This window comes from Elaeis guineensis, chromosome 9 (genome assembly GCF_000442705.2).
Source record: "Elaeis guineensis isolate ETL-2024a chromosome 9, EG11, whole genome shotgun sequence".
Classification (NCBI taxonomy): domain Eukaryota; kingdom Viridiplantae; phylum Streptophyta; class Magnoliopsida; order Arecales; family Arecaceae; genus Elaeis; species Elaeis guineensis.
In genome coordinates, this window is record NC_026001.2 from 21,278,753 (window position 1) to 21,296,705 (window position 17,953).

General features: G+C 35.5%; 1 pseudogene; it reads right to left on the reverse strand.

Annotated features, from left to right (window-relative positions):
* LOC140851473 (uncharacterized) overlaps nt 1-5,749 on the reverse strand; it is a 7,150-nt pseudogene extending 1,401 nt beyond the window's left edge.
* Between the last annotated feature and the right edge of the window lie 12,204 nt (nt 5,750-17,953).

Below are 17,953 nucleotides of genomic sequence, written 5' to 3' on the forward strand. Positions count from 1 at the left end.
CCATCATAACATTGTCCATAATAGATTGGCTGCTATAAGTTTTTTTCTTTCTTAGCAAAACAACAGGAAGCTACTCACAAATATCATTTATTTAAATAAGACAAGGGAAGAGGATATAATAAGGGAAAAAAATAAAGTAAACAGAGCAGAAATGGAAAAAAAAGAATAAGCAAGAAAGGGAAGTAGGGGAGCTGCTATTTAACCTCTTATTTGGAATTATTAAATACTGAAATAATGATTCTTTACGGTGGCTATCTGCATTGTCTATTCAAAGTGATCTAAAGAGTGATAGCAAGAGATACAACTGAGACTGAGGAATTTTTGGCCATCTATAGAGGTAACCATGTGTCATGTCATAAGAAGTGAAGAAACGTAGTCAGTGTCAATGGAGGTATGGTGAAGACAAAGCGAGGATAACTCTCCCACCTGCCACCCATCACCAAATGGAAGAGTAAGCTGGTCTCTCCACCACTTCTCAGGCCCATATGTTTTCTTTGCTACACATCAGGCCGGCACCACATACAAGTCTTAATCTAGCATGCTTGTAGCTAAGAACTTCCATCCCTCAAAGGTTTGTGAAAGAGTTCTAGGATAAAGATGGAGAATGGGGAACATTAGCCTATTTGGTTCAGTGAAACAGTTTCTCGTCACGGCTAATATTATTTGGTTTGGAATTGTTTACTTCTGGTTATGTGATTCCCTGAAATGGAAATCCAGTTGGGACTATCGACTGTCTGGAGGAAGTTTCTTGTTACACTCATTAATAAGGGGCGTTAAGTTTACGGTGTTTGACAAGCGAAGTGCCCAATCTGCCTTTGGAGAAAAGTTCATTGCCTTAGTTTTTAGTCAGATAATGTTAGACCAAAGGATTGCTGATTATGACCTAGATTTACCTTGCTATTAGCTTTCCCTTTTCCAAAAGAATGCAAAGTTTATGTTGTTCTGTTCTGAAGCCAAGAATAGAGCTCAAGGAGGATGATATCATGGCTAATCCTTGGTCGTATCTTTCCGAAGCCAAGAATAGAGCTCATGGAGGATGACATCATGGCTAATCCTTGGTCGTATCTTCGAAAACCATATGCAAAACCATATGAATACTCCCACAAAGTTACAGTGTGTATGTACAAGCTCACAAAAATATTTATTTTGCACGCATATCTTTATTTTTTGTTATTATTTTTTTTTTTTTATATACACCAATACCATCTAAAATCATTAAGAAATAATTGGTTTAAAATTAAAATAACCGAAATATCCATAAAGATAGATATTCCACAAAATTATATGAGTATACACAGAACTAGCAAACTTTATGGATGTTTATACAATTTTGCATATTTATAAGGATATACACTTAAAAAAATTTATTAAAAAAATTCAAAACTCTATTGAAACTTATCCTCTTTTTTTTTGATAAAACGGAACATTTAACCCGTTCTAATGTGAATATATCCAAGATAATCAGAAAATAAAATATCCTTAAAAAAATAAGGATCTCATATAAATTTATCCAAAGGTACGATCCAGAGTGCTCCGCAACAAATGCAGCTACCCTAATCAACTGTCGTATTTGCCTCATAGAAATGGTAAAAGTTACGCATTCCAATAATATGGATGCTATATCATGTAGTAGGGGGTGTTTAGCATCTCCATGCATACATCGATAAAGCCAACACATCACAGTAGCTGAATTAGCCTCAATAGATAGATAATCAATATGAAGAATCTGACGTACATAAGTAATCCCAACCCACACAGTTTGGAGCTTTACAGAAAGAGCAGATGGATCAAAGAGATGATTGTCCCTGACCGCTACAAGTTCGAATGTGAAATTGTAGATGACGAAGTCAACACCACCACTCCTATCTCTAACACTGCCATCGAAGTTGACTTAAAAAATCTCGAAGAAGAAGCTCCTAGATGACAAACACATTGTGGGCCGCTACCTAAGCAGGTTGGGAGTCCAAACTTACCAAGTTTTTCTTGACTTGGTTGAATCAACAAGTTAAAAAAAAAAAAGGCCAAATGATATTGTCAATTTATCTTTGTTTCACATCTTAACTAGGTCAAGTTAGAAAATTAGATGACCATTTTGATAATACTATTATTCTTTTTGATTTTAATGTACTTAACACTATTGAGTCTATGACATCTATATATTCTATATTATTTTTTAAAAAATACGGCATATTGAATTTAAATTAATTATGGATATTTAGATCAATAAATTATTTTTTGTGATTTATAAATGATGAGTTGTTGGTCATTTGTTGAGGAGAGAATTTCATAAAGGTATCAGGATTTATTTTAGCAGAATTGATGTCAATATAGAATCACATGGCATGATAATATGATCTTTTTTATCATCCTCTTTAATTAAAAATAATTGAATTATGTTCACTAGAATTGACTTTTGCTATTTGAGCATGTGCTTCAAAGACTATTAAATTAATCATGTGACTTATTTAATTTAGAGGTAAATGTTGATTTGGCCCATGTATTTCAATTTTAGACTATATTAACATATCATAAGATTAATCAAACAAGCTTTGGGGCACATGCTCAAATGACAAAAGTAATTCCAATAAAGATAATTCAATCACTTTGAGTCATGAAAGCTTGATAAGTCTCAATCGAGTTTTGATCATTTTAATAATTTTTTTGAGTGTATATCTCTTAAATACGTAGAATTGTATGAATATTCTTGCAAAGTTACTATTTACATGTAAACCCTTATAAATTTTTGTTTTGCATATCTTCTCATTAAAGGCATTTTTAGTCATTTTAATTTTTAAACCGCTTATTTTTATAATGGTATTAGATAGCATGAACATATATGCACACAAAAAATAAAAAGTATACATATAAAATAAGTATTTTATAGGGGTATATATATAAATAAAAATTTTGTAAAGATATTAGTGTAATTTCACATATTTAGAACGATATACATGAAAAAATCCAACGAAAAACTCTTGCGGTGTTCTATTTTGTATAATACTAACAATAGAAATTATAAAAACAAGAAACTTTGTTGGCTTGGTTTTCCACAATAGGAGGCAGGATGTTGGTTGATGCGATGGCTTACTGGTTTCACCGATTTGCAATGGCTAGGGTTGCCTTGCTAAGGGTGATAATCTATGAATCAACTTGCCAATCTGAATAATAACCTATCTGAATTAGGTTCTTGGATCCAATATAAAATTTCAAACTACAAAAGATCATTCTCATTATGTATCTGTTAAATAGATTATATTCAAGTTATTTAACTGATTTTAATTTGGTCCAATAGTTGGATCATGTAGGTATAGTTATGAAATTTAAATCATTTAAGATTTGTTTATCCTGTTTAATCTAATACAATCTGTTTTTGAAACACCATATCCAGTTACCTCTTTAAGGGTTCAATTTATATTGTTAACCTATTTCACAAACTAATTGGGTTGCAATTGATAGATTTTCAGTTCGATCCATATAACATCTGATCCAATTTATTTGCTACCCTTAGCTAAAGTTGCCTCTACCAATAGCTTAGCCTCATAAAATTGAGTTCATAAGATATTAGGCTCATTGACCTTTACCTAGTGACATTTGTAGTGTCATTTTTAGTAACAATTATTACATTAATGACCATTATAACTTTCTTCAAAAGACTCTAGCCAATATTTTCTTTCTTTGCTAAACAATGGCAAGGTAGTTCAGAAATTTCATTTAATGATTAAAACAAGTGAAGAACCGCAATAAGAAAAAAATATATAAAAACATAGGAGAAAAGGAAAAAAGAGAATAAAAAAAAGAAAAGGAAGGCAGGGGAGCGGCTGTGTGCCCCTATTACTTAGAATTATTAAATTTTAAAATAATGACTGTTACAATGGCAATCTATATTCTCTATTGAAATTGTTTTAGAGAGAGAGATAACAAAGAAATATATAAAGGCAAGTGAGGATTTGTCAGCCATCTATAGATGTAGTCATATTACATGCTACATAATTTTCATTTACTATTTCGGTTCTTGCTCTGTCAAGAAAAAAGTGAAGTAAGAAACTTAATTAGCGTCGATGGACATAATGATGAACACAGTGAAATAGAAAATGGAGAGTTGTGAGGATAACTCTCCTACTTGTCACCCATCACCATTAAGGCGTGAGTAGTTGTGCTAATCGTAGGATATCTTTAGATATGCAAGGTAAGTTATTTGAAGCCGTATCATGGAAGTTTAAGTTTTTATGTAGGTATGCAAGAGATTTTTGAATGAATTACCCAATAGAGTGCATAGCTTTCAAATGGTAGTTGTCAATAATTGTGATTTTAATTATAGATATGTATATTAAGGAACTTACAAATAAGCTATTCTTATTAAATATATGGGGATGCTAAACAACTCAAAAATGGGCCTTTTGAGAGATAAAAAGAGAGGGACACATGTACAAGTAATTCAAGGCCTTTGTGTTACAATAGTAGAGGTGAGAGAGTTCCTTCATATTCTTGCCCAATGTATTAAATTGACATATTAAAAGTTATCAACTAATATGATTAAACAGTATCGGCCATTGATTTATATATAATTTCAACTTATAAATATTTAGATGTATAACTTCTTTCATATTCGTTTCTTTTCATTACAAAAAAAATAGTTTTTAGCGACGGTCATTAGCGACGACAATTTTGCCATCGTTAATAACCTCTTTTACCGACCATCAATGACGACAAAAAAATAAACCATCAAAAAAAAAAAAATATTAACGATGGTATTTTTGATTTTTAGTGATGACAATATTGTGTCGTTAATAAGTAATAATTTTTTTTAAATTAAACCATAAGATTATTAATGATGAAAATACCTTATTAGAGATGGTAATGTCCGTCGCTAATAATCATTACCAACGGCATCATTAGCGACTGCTTTCACCATAACTAATAACTCTAACTTTTTCTCCAACTATTTTGCCTCTCCTCCTTGCCCTCGTCCCCCTCGCACCCCCCCACCCTCATTTTCCCCCACCTGATGACTAAAGACCCCTAACACCCTCCCCTACTCCCGACCCACTCCCCTACGCCTGACCCCCCTCCCCGGCCTTTTGATTTCTGGGTTGGCTCCCATGCCAATGGCCGCCCTTGTTTTCCCTACCCCCTCCCCTGCCCTCATTTTCCTCCACCTGATGATCGAAACCCCCATTTTCCCCGACCCCCCTCCCTATCCCCCAAACCCCCACTCCTGCCCTCTAGGTTTTTAGGTTGGATCCCCCACCGACGACCGCCCTCGTTTTCTCCCACCCCCTCCCTCGCCCTCATTTTTTCCCACCTAATGATGAAAATCTCAGTTTTCTCCGATCCCCCTCTCTGGTCCTCTTGATTTTGGGGTTGGCTCCCCCATCGGCGATTGCCCTTGTTTTCCCCCACTCCACTCCCTCGCCTTCATTTTCTCCCACCAATGATCGAGACCGCTGACCCCCCTCTCCGATCCTCATTTTTTTCTCTCAATTTTTGGGTTGGCTCTCCTTTGGTGGCTAGCCGACTCCCCCCCACCCTCTCGTTCTCCCCCCTGTCCTCGATTTTCATCTCTCCCACTAGCGACCGTGACCCCCCCTCTCTTCCTCCTTAGTTCCCTAGCACCGCCTCCCCCTTTGTCATCCCCATGCCACCGGAGTCCCCGCACCATCGTTCTCTTGTCGGATCCACTGCCATCCTTGCCAGATCTATCGCCCCCCTTGCCAAATCTACCATTCTCTAGTCGAATCACCATCCCCATCCCCGCACCATCATTCCTACATCGTCGGTGTCTCTGGCCTGCATTTTCGTGCTTTTGGTGAGTATTAGCGACGGTGCCTGAGCCATCACTAAAAGTTTTTTTTATTTTAATATATTAATTAATTTTAATTAGATAATTAATTAATTAATTAGGTATTAATTCAATTAATTAGTTAGTATTTTATTTAATAATTATTAGGGCTGGAGCTGGGTCCGGGCCGACTCAATGTGCTTCAGGCTAGTCCGAATTCGGATCGGGCTTCGGGCTATGCTTGAAATAATTCAGGTTGGACTTGGGCCTAATTACAGGATCCATTTTAATTTTGAATCGAGCTTGGATATATCTTTGCCCCGATCCAAGCCCGACTTGAGAGTGGGTTCGGTACTATCGGCCCGCATCCAACCAAAAACCAGTAGTGCTTTATTCATAAAGAGGCTATGATGACTGCTTGTGTGAGATGCGCCTAAAGAGTCTATAGAGAGATGGTGGTGATGCATTTCTATTTTTGTTGTTGTAGTTACAGGGCAAGCTCGAACGGTCTGTTATATCGCAGGCAATCGTTTGCAACCACCTTATGGTTAAAAGTGCAGAGGAACTTGCAATGTCTTATTTTTCAATGGCAGATCTGAGCCTTCTTCTTTTCTTTTTTCCCTTGTTTACTTCGTTGGTCTCTGATTTAAGCACTGTTTTTAAGTTTTTATTTTTTTTTAAAAAAAATTTACTCCTAGTTTGCAACCTTCTTATTTTGCGGCCATCTAATGGTTCGGGCCTGCCCAAATGGGTTGGAATCGGGCTCAAGCCTGGGCTAAGGCCAGGCCCGAGCTTGGTTTTTCTTAAAATCATCGAGTCTAAGCTTGATCGAAAGCTTGAAAAGAATTTTTGGATCAAGCTCGGGTAAAGGTGGGGGGCTTGGGGAGGCAGTCAGGGGCTCAAAAAGCTATGATAACTATCTGTGCGAAATACACCTAGAGAGTCTAGAGAGAGATTGATGGAAGTGATATATTTCTGTTCTTGTTGTTGTACTTGCAGGGCAAGCTTAGATGGTCTATTACATCATAGACAATCGCTTGCAGCCATCTCATAGTTAAAGATACAAAGGAACTTGCAATACCTTATTTTTTTATGACAGATTTGATCCTTTTTCTTTTCTCTTTCTCTTGTTTACTTTGTTGGTCTCTGATTTAAGCACTATTTTTAAGTTTCTATTTTATTTTTTTTAAAAAAATTCAATGGGTTCAAGCTAGACTCATGCCTCTCAGAGTCATGATACTTTAGCTGAAGTATTTGAAAATATGATTTCAAATTACTACAGATAAACTACTTTCATATAAACATGATGAATATAAGTGTAACGTATCTTTGCAGGTGGCAAGATCTGGACATCAACTGTAGCAAGTTGATTTCTAATCATGATTCTAAACTTTTTTGCATACTTATCATAAGAAAATCTACAATATTTGGACTCGAGATGCACACTTAAAAAGCAGAATCAACTCAAGAAACAAGAAAGATTCAAACCTCCAAGATATTGCACTTTCTATCTTGAGGACGTTCCCATGTAAAGGTCAATATTTTAGTTACTTATTACTCTCAGCTGAGCTCGTTGTCACAGCCATCACAGTAGGTAAGTCAAGCAGTATTAATAATTTCTTTACTTGCTTTAAATTTTTATATTTAGAAACTTCACATAGTTAAACTTGAGTCGGATGAAGAGGATATAGGGATCAAAAGTCAATCTTCCTATTCGATGGTAGGATGGAGGTGTAGATATATCCGTATTATCGAATGAGATGTATAAAAATAATCTGTTCGAGAATCGGAGGAGTATATCAAAATATACTCTTCGTGCTGATTTAAACTTGAGGTGGAAGAGATGGATACAAGAAATTAAAATTCAATTTAACCATCTGATAGATGGGTTGGAGGTATCTATAGCTCTGTATCATCGAATGAAATGTGTAGAAATAATCTGTTCGAGATCAAAATCGTATATTAAAATATATCCCTCTATACCGGTTTAGGTTTGAGATATATCAATTACAATAGGTTTTCAGTTTTAATTAACTTAGTTACAGATCATTAGATTATTGGCCAACAAAATATATCATTTTAAATCTTGCACTATCATTCATAATTGTATAATTAATCTATAAATTTATTTATTTTTATTTTTAAAAATTATAGATCATATCTTTCTGAGACCGAAGCTGTCACAGTCGAGGAGAAACTCTAGAGGAGAAAGCTCTCATGCAGCCAGCTTGCATGGCTCTGTGACTACATACTACGTAGTAAACTCTGATACTTTAGATATTCTCTTTTATATTATTTTATTTTTTATTATTTAGTATAATATTCTTTATGATATCTTGATACTCTCAAATTCGGACGACGTGGGGTCACCAATGACCCCACACTCACATGGAGTAGTGTTCAGCTTCAGAGTCAGCACTGTGGTAGAGGACCCATTCGGCTCGCAGTATCTTCGACTCAATCAGAGGATAGAGAGCTCATTCACATTCAAAGTCACTCATAATACTATATCTTCACTGAATATATTTAAAATTTAGTCATTTTAAAGACTAATATTTATTGTTCAAAATCAATTTTGCAGCATGTTTACAGAGCCTGGAGTCCTCATGTGATTATCAAAATCATCTGACGATTGATGATAAGGGTGGTGAACAAGTTTTCTAATTGGCCATCGGAGGCTCGTGATGCAGCCTGAGAGATGTTCTTGATAAGTTAAAGATATTTAATTTTTAAATTGTGATAAGTTTATATTCTATTTATTAATATACGATCGCTTCTACTTGTAGGACTACTATTAATTCGAAACTATTCAGGATGAAGAGGCTGGCCATCGGACCTTCGAGGAGGTGGCCATGCAGAGATTCCTGGATGGGCTGTACAGCCTTCGACTGTCCGCCATAAAGTACTCTAGTTTCGAATCAACATCAGACTGAAAGTCTTATATAGATCACTGGATGCGGACGGATGTATGGAAGGTCCTCTGCGATCAGTGGAGTACTAAGGAGTACTCTGGTAGGGGGTAGAGGGCACGATAGAATTGATCCACCTAGCAGCATCCAATCAAGCACACTGATAGCTCCGTTGGGACACATGTTGTGACTGATAGATTGATAAAAAATTTATATTTAAATTAATTTCGTATTGAATTGATCATATATATTAGTAATTAATTTAATTTTACTATTTATTTATTATAGATATGATAGCTGGGTCATGCACCAAGATAGCTGCAGATATGGGAGGCCACACACCAGTCTAAGAGGACTGATAATTATTTAGATCTTTGATCTCGATAGATCGTGGTAACAACTTAAAATATTATTTATTAAATTTTATATATACTGATATATATGGATTAAAAAATTTTAAACTATATAGATGGATTATATGGAGTATCTCATATTGCGGCATGGTGAGGATCCATCCTCTCAACCCCTCCTTGATCTCAAGGGATGGCTCAGAGCAATTGGAAAGGTGAGTAGGAGCCGGACCATAGGATTCGATTACAACTTTGATCCTCCAATAACTAGATACTCTTCATCGACGTCCTCCTCTCAGGGCTCGACGATCTAGATGTGGACTGATGCACATATGGAGGAGGTCGTACAGAAGCTTTTGAGCCAGCGATCTCAGAGCTTTCGAGATACCATCCACGATACGATCATTAGGATTCTTCGAGATCGTATCTGCATGATTAGCTGGGCTCGTTGTCATAGCCATTATAGCAGGTAAGTTTATTAATAATTTTTTTTACTTGTTTTAAATTTTTTATTTAGAAGCTTTACATATTTAGGCTTGAGTCGAAAAAAGAGATCTAAAGGGTAAAAATTTAATCTAACCATCCAAACGATGGGTCAGGGGTGTCTATAGCTTCGTATCATCGAATGAAATATGTAAAAATAATCTGTTCGAGAATCAGAGTAGTATATCGAAATATACATCTTCATATCAATATATATACTTTCATATTGAAACTTATTAATAATATTTTATTTTTTTCATTATAAAGTATTGAAATATCCAGCTCTCATCCACCAGCTGCGAGAGAGGATGACAAGAGCAGAAGAAGAATGAGGAGAACGATGAGTAGGATCTTACATGATTTTTTTTATATGTATATAATTTGATACTTATAAAGCAGTATAAATTTATAAAATTATATAATTTATATTTTTAATATATTATAATTAATTTTATATTTATGATTATGTTAAATAATTATTATTTTATTTATAATAGATTTTAAAAAATATTATCACTTGTTAACATGATTAAAATAGATTCTAAAATATTTAATTATGAATTTTTAAAAAAATTAAAAACTATTAGTGATGGCATTAGTGACGATACCTGTCATCACTAATAGTTCTTTAAAATTTTAATTCAAAAATATAAAAAACTATTAGCAACTGCAGTAGCGACAGTAACGCCTTCGCTAATAATTTTTTAACAGTTTAATTAAAAAAAATAAAATTATTAGTGATAGTTTTTATCACTAATATCATCACTAATTAATCTTATTAGCGACAGTTGAATTACCGTTGCTAATAGTGATAATTAGTGATAAGGTTATTTCCATCAGATCTTTAATGATGGGATGCTGTCGCTAATAGTATTAGCAATGGCTAACGAGCTATTAGTGACAGTAATTAGCCGTCACAAATAGCCCTTTCTTTATAGTGTTTTTGGTGTATAACTTATTTAGTAAGTAGTATTTACTTAAGACCATCCAGGGAAGGGCTATTGCAGTAGAGGCTAATATCTATGTTTTGAGATTCTCTATTGCAAAAAAGATCAAATGTTTTAAGATTCTCTATTGCAAAATACCAAATTCAACTTCATGCTATTTGACAAGTCAAACATCGGGTTTGTCATTTCAGCAAAGTTTGTTGCATGAGTTTTAAGTGGGATTATGCCATTTTGTTTTGAAGGACAAATTATATCTTGTGCCTGATGTTACATAGGAGTGGAAACTAGGTCAGATTGGGTTAGATACGAATCAGATTAATGCGGGTCAGATCAAAAAATTATCATTCCAAATCTGATCTATTTATTAAATAAGTTAAAAATTTATATCTGAATCCGACCTATTTATTAAACAAGTAACCTGATTTGATCTACTTAATCTATTTATTAAACATATCAAATTAGGTTAAATAGGTTAAACGGATAAAATAGATCGGATTAAATGGATCAGAAACATGTCAAGCAGATTAAATATCTTAAACGAGTTTAATAGGTCGGATTAAATGAATCAGAAATAATTAAGTGGTTTTAAATAATTTAAACAGATCTTAAATGAGTTAAATCAGTAAAATAGATTATCTGATCTAACCCGATATGAATATTAAACAGATTAAATAGGTCAAATATCTGAAACTCAGATCTGATTTAAATATTAAATAAATTAAATAAATTATTTATTTATAATATAAATTTATATAATTTAAATTTAAATATATTTATGATAGATCAAATATAAACCGATTTGATGGATCGGATTATATTAGGCCGATCCTACCGGTGTACTAGCTGTCCGGTGTATTATTCACAATGTCACTCACCTGCCCATCTTAATGTAAGTTAAGGATATATGCATATAAATACATCGAGCCTCCGTCCGCTCTCTCGAGCGAACAAAGCCCTAGCCCACGGCCGCCTTCCAAGCCAACGATGGAGAGAAAGGCGGAAAAGAAAGCACTGCTCCACTGATCACAAGCGCTGCTCCACCCAATCGACCCCTCCCTTCACTCGATCTAATAGCGGTAATTGCCTTCAGGGTCCAGACCTCCATCCTGCCATATAAGTTCCACGCCAACCCTTCCAATAGCATCCTACCCCTACAACCTATGTTGTCCTCCAAGTCATTCTTCGCCCCTGGCACTCCCTGATCCCTCCTTTCCTACTCTCCCTACGATCCTATGTTGTCCTCCAAGCCTCCCACCCGATTGAGACTCCTGAGAATGGAAGCAACAGAGGAAATATTGGGGGAAAGCATAGGAACAGTCAACCAAAACAAAGGAAGACAGAAAAAACTTAAAAGGTAAGACCATTTCCCACGTTGATAAATTTTTTTCCTTTTTGCTTCTTTTTCTTTTAATTGCGTTCAGAGATCTGCGGGAAGGAGAGCACCTGAGGGAGGTCAGAAGGGTTTCTTAGGTTCCAGTTGGGGTTTTTTTCCCAAGCATATGGGATTTTGTGCAAGTTGTGGTGGTACGAGTTGGTCCCGAGGTTTCGAGAGCTTAATCTTGGTAGGACAATGATATGTTGCAGGGTTTGGGGATTTTTCATCGAAAGGATCCTTCTTTGACTGCAAAATTTTCAATTTATGGAGCTTTGTTCTCATGAGTACTTTGCTGAATGAAACAAAGTTAATCCTGTCCGCCGTATAAATAATGTGGCCACAGTATACTTATTTTCCTTTTTTTTTCTTTTTACTGTAAGTTCTGGTGCTCTGTAGAACAGCATGCTATCCATGATACATTGGACCAGCCCAAGATTTCAAACAAATACCGAAAAAATAGCAGAGAAGAGGTGCTACCAGAAAAAATTATGAAAGAAAATATTTTATGAACAACATTGGGACATATAAGAAGGCTCCCTCATGTCTCACCAAAGAGGGCACCATTGGACTCTCTCCTTCTCTCTTCCCAAACTTATTACACATCAAACAGACGCTAAAGGCCCCTTTATATAGAGTATCATGTGAGTGGTATGTTTAAGGAGCAATGGACCCCTAACAGTATAAAACCATAAAGAATCCAATCATCAGTATAACCAGTGTCGGAACAAAGGCCAGAATGGCAAAAGTCTTTAGAAAAAGAAAAGAAACATCAAACATTGCAAGGCTTAAAATCCCAATGTCGTATACTTAAGGATTCTAAAGATTTTAATAGGTATGCGGTAGCTACGATGGAGCCATCTTAAAACCAGTATGCTGACTCCAGATATGAAGGTGGCCAGCATGAAGAAGGTGCAGACCTTGAGAGGGACTGTATTGGCATGTCCAGTATGATCTCCTAGATATCCAGAGAAAATACTAATGATTCCAGCACCAGCAATGCCAATTGGAAAAGAAGAAAATTTTGAGGTGCGCTTCATCTCTTCTTCTACTTCTATCCCTTCATTCCTCTCTTCTCCACTGACCCCTTGTTCATCCTAGCAATTGGTTAGGAAAATTTTCAGATTCGTCACAAAAAATAATATTAGACATTCAAGTAACAATAGATAATAGCAATGCATCAAAAATGGGTCACAGGTTGGCAGAAATGGCCATGAATATAATCCAAATATAATTTGAAAGCACAATGATTGATTTGATTCTTTATAAGCCAAGATAGCAGTACCACTACGTCTGATTTTAGATGTAGAAATACATCCTTTGCTCTAAAAACAAACAACCACCATCTATGTGAATGCTAGGCATATATGAACAAGATATGTATCTGACAGCCAATCTTCTGTTGGTACAAGCACTCATATATATATATATATATATATATATATATATATATATATATATATATATATATATATATATATATAAAAGGACACATAGGCCACTTCAAACAGATTCTCATCAGCTAGCCATAGCAAGCCAACAAAATATCTTTATTAGCAAACTCATGGCTTCCTTTCACCTCCAAAACCAGAGGTATCATCATTTAAATGAGATTACCATGCAAAAAAATTGCAGGCATGCTGGTGGTTTAGATTGCAACTGTTAATTGTTGCAACTAAAACAAGACACCTAGGGACATTTTTTTTAAATTTTTCTTTCGACTGGTACATTGCCTTAGCTGGTGTGGTTGCAGGTTAGAAAATAAGCCTTAATTTAGCTAGGTGACAAGAAAGCAAAATTTTTCAAGAAATAAATAATAAAAAGGTGGCTTTAGAAAATATGCTATACATGTATATTTGTCTACATTTAGAAGATTGTTACATGTGAAAAAAATTATAAAAGCACGAGAGAAAACAGATGACATAATTAATTATTCAAATATTTAATTAAATGGTTTTGAGAACATGAAAGCATGAATACTTCATGAATAGTTATGACATGGAATTGTACAGTTTCTTAGTCCTTTCGTTGAGATGATATGAATAACTGATTGCAAACCTCTATATGATGGGATGAGAGGAATAACTGACTAAAAACTCTATCTGGAGATAGTTATCATAATATGACAAATTCAGTAGTAAGAAAAATGCGTGCAAAAATTAGAATGTCAAAAGCTAACTTATACATCACAGGATATGAGAACACTTATATTGCCGAAATTATAATAAAAGAGAGCATGCAGAAACCTAGGTTGCTTATATATTACAAAGTTCACCATATCGACTCTGAATGCATATTGATTACCGTATCAACTTCGGCTATTTCAAACGCATTAGTAGTTGCTGCAGAAAAATCTTGCTGCTGACATAGACAACTTTGAGTCATTATATTATTCTTCAGAACATACTACTTTAAGCAAAAAAAAAAAGTGGTTAACATAAAATTTATCCGTAGTACTTGATCTAATAGACCGTTGCTGATGTGATCATGGTACTGACTCACCTCTTCAGGAAGGTTCTGAAGCATATGATCTGTGGGGCGCTCATCTTCTCCACCACAAGATGTTTCAACTTGTGAATGGTGGTCCTGCTAGAGGAAGGCAACAAAGCTCTCTCGCTTAAAAAATTGTAGAAAATGATACATACATATGCAAATTATGCCGAATCAGCATTTACGTAAGCATTTTTGTCTTTTGAAAATTCCAATAACACAAATAGCATGGGTGCATGAGCAAAAAAATGTTCACATAGCCTTACATATCAATTTTATGACACTTATTTGGCAATCAGTCTTACTATGGCAAAATTAAAAGTATCAATATTTTAATAATTCTAAATATACCATGAGTTTGAAGAATGAATCTAATTAGTACGCTCTAGGGGTGTAATCAAGCTGAGTCGAATCGAGTAGCTAGAAATTCAAATTTAACTCAACTCAAAATATTCAGACTCAAAATTCGACTCGAGATCGATCGAGCCTTAATATTCTAAGCTCGAGCTCGACTCGATAAAAAATAGATAAAATTCGAGATTGACTCGCTTTAAATTAAATATCAATCGAGTCATACTCGAGCTTAAGTTCGAGTTCGAAATCAAACATTAGCCTATTAATATATATATTAATATATATTATATATAAAAATAATATTATTAAAAATATATATAAATTTGAGTAGGTTCGCGAACTTTCGAGCCAAATATCCTGCTACTTGAGCTTGACTCGATTTGACTACTTGAGCTCAGTTGAGCTCGATAATAATCGAGTTGAGTCGAACTCAGACTCCAATCAAGCTTGAGTAGTTCGCGAGCAACTCGCCTCATTTGCACCTCTAGTATACTCGTAAAGAAAAAAATCATATAAATAAACAGACATTGGAGCAACTATCTCTATGTAACTCTAAGAATTGTGTGTTGACCATTGCAATAATCTTGTATTATCCAAGTATGATTAAGAATCAGATATTCTACTATCACAACTAGAGGGGTATGTGAGAATTTTTTGACCCTCTTCAAGGATAAAATGCTTTCTTTCTTCCACCTTCTAGTTACTTTCACTTCTTTCTTTTCTTAATTGATCATCATCTTTGCTAGTGTTAATCAACCGAAATCTCAATGACGTACCAAAAGTAGTGGGTCATTAGCCTTGCAATATGTTTTCCATCTCAAAGACAGATGTCATCAAAGCAAAGCTAAAAGCTTTTTGGCTCCTAATTTACAAGGTACATGAAACGGTGCCAGGGAAGTAACTGTGCTTTCTTCTGATTCAAATTTTGGGAATCGTTTCATGCGTCTTGTGCTAATCTTCTTCCATGATTTTTTATAAAAGAGATCAGAAGCAGGGTATTCCAATTGCAGCCAGGGAAACAGGGACATGGATATAGAGAGCGAAAAGGGAAGATTGAAGAGGAAACAGGGAAACAGCACAATGATCCACTGTTGAGAACATTAACTTTTTTTTTTTTTTTGGTAAGAGAGAACATTAACCATTTGGAAGTGACTGCGGCAACTAGATAGTCTTTATACTTGCCAAAAAAAACTAGATAGTCTGATCAACTGTTGTCCTAAAGAACGAAAGAAAGAATATAATTCTACACCCCACACCCCCTCCCCAACCCAAAAAAAAAGAAATAATATAAAAAAAATGAGGTGTGACCTCGTGCGCTTCTGAATCTTCACATGTCACATCTAAAACAGTTTTGTCACCAGAAGCTCTTCTCCCGGCCTCCAAGTCCTCCATCTGTGAAATAGAGAGAGCAAAACCTGGAACCTCTTAGCATCAATAAGATCACCATCTTTTAATCAAATTCACTTACCTCATTACTGCCGATGGAGCCCTGCCGCCTACCCATCTGCTGCACCTGCTGCGGGCCAACCCAAGCCGCGCGCGGTAGGGAAACATACACTTCCGGACACTTTTTGCTCACAATGCTATCAGTTCCTCCTCCTCTTCCACTCTCATCTATAGCAACACGCCCCTGTAGCTTCCCAAAGGTGAGCGGTATATGGATTTGAGAGCGAGGATTGGTTTACCTCATCCGTCCTGTGGCCACATGCATTCTCGACAGAGAGAACCATATTTTTGGTTGGAGGTGTGGGTGTATTTTAAATAGAGATGGAGAATCCGTTTTAGTCCCACATCGATTAGTTGTTGGAATAATTTTATCTAATTTAGGATTTGCGCGGCAATGATGCTCGGGTCCAAAGGATGAAAAGTCTTGTGCGCCCCTTCTGAAAGGGGAGAAAGGGTATTTTGGGTATTCTGAAGTCATAAAGTGGTGTGAATTGACGAGCCGCCCAGGAAAGAACATCTGAAGGGGAAGAACGAAGGGGAAGAACTGGGTATTTTGGACGAATGAAGTATCTGAATTGACGGACCTTGTGAATTGATATCATGAACTTCAGAACTGAAGTCATAATCTGATCTGAAGGGGAAGAAAGGGTATTTTGGGTATTCTGACTTCCGTGAAGTCATAATCTGAAGGGGAAAGAAAGGGTATTTGGGGAAAGAAAGGGTATTTTGGGTATTCGGAAGTCATAAAGTGTGAAAAGTCATAATCTGAAGGGATCTTGTGAATTGACGGACCTTGTGAATTGACGAGCGAATGAAGTGATAATCTGAAGGACCTTGTGAATTGACGAGCGAATGAAGTGATAATCTGAAGGACCTTGTGAATTGACGGACGTTGTGAATTGATATCATGAACATTTCATGAACGAAATTGATGGATCAATCTTTGTATCATAATTATTCATGCGAATGATCGATCAATCTTTGTATCATAATCATTCATGCGAACGAATGAAGAGCCGAACGAAGATTTCGAACTGGATGCCATCTAATAAACCAAATATGCTAATGATAACTATATTTTCAATTAAATATTTTCTTCGAAGATTGAATTGACGAGCCACCCCTTCTGAAGGGGGTGTTCTGAAGTCATAATCTGAAGGAGACCTTGTGAATTGACGAGCGAACGAAGATTGAATTGGTGCGAACGAACGAAGAACATGATGTAAGTAGCAGCGAACGAAATTGATCAGTCTTTGTATCATAACCATTCACGAAGTCTTTGTATCATGAACATTTCATAAACGAAATTGATCAGTCTTTGTATCATAACCATTCATACGAACGAAGATTAAATTGGCGCGAACGAATGAAGAACATGATGTAAGTAGATTGAATTGGCCGAACGAAGATTTCTTCGAAGATTCCGAACTGGATGCCATCTAATAAACCAAATATGCTAATGATAACCATATTTTCAATTAAATATTTCTCAACAATTAATTCAAGTAAGACTCAATGACAATTAATCCTAAAATATCCAATCATCTTTTTGGTATTTGACCTAGTCATGACCATGCTTATACTCGTGACTGGTGAATCATATCATGTTCCTACATGTGGCTGACTAACATATCACATTCCTATCCATGGCTGGCTATTTATACATCGCATTTTTAGACATGGCTGACTATATACATACAACATTCTTGCCCATGGTTGGCTATTCACACACAACATTACTACTCATGGTTAACTATGTATAATTAACGTGGCTAGTCCAATACCTCTTTTTAATTAATTTTTATCTTATTCTATGTTTTAAC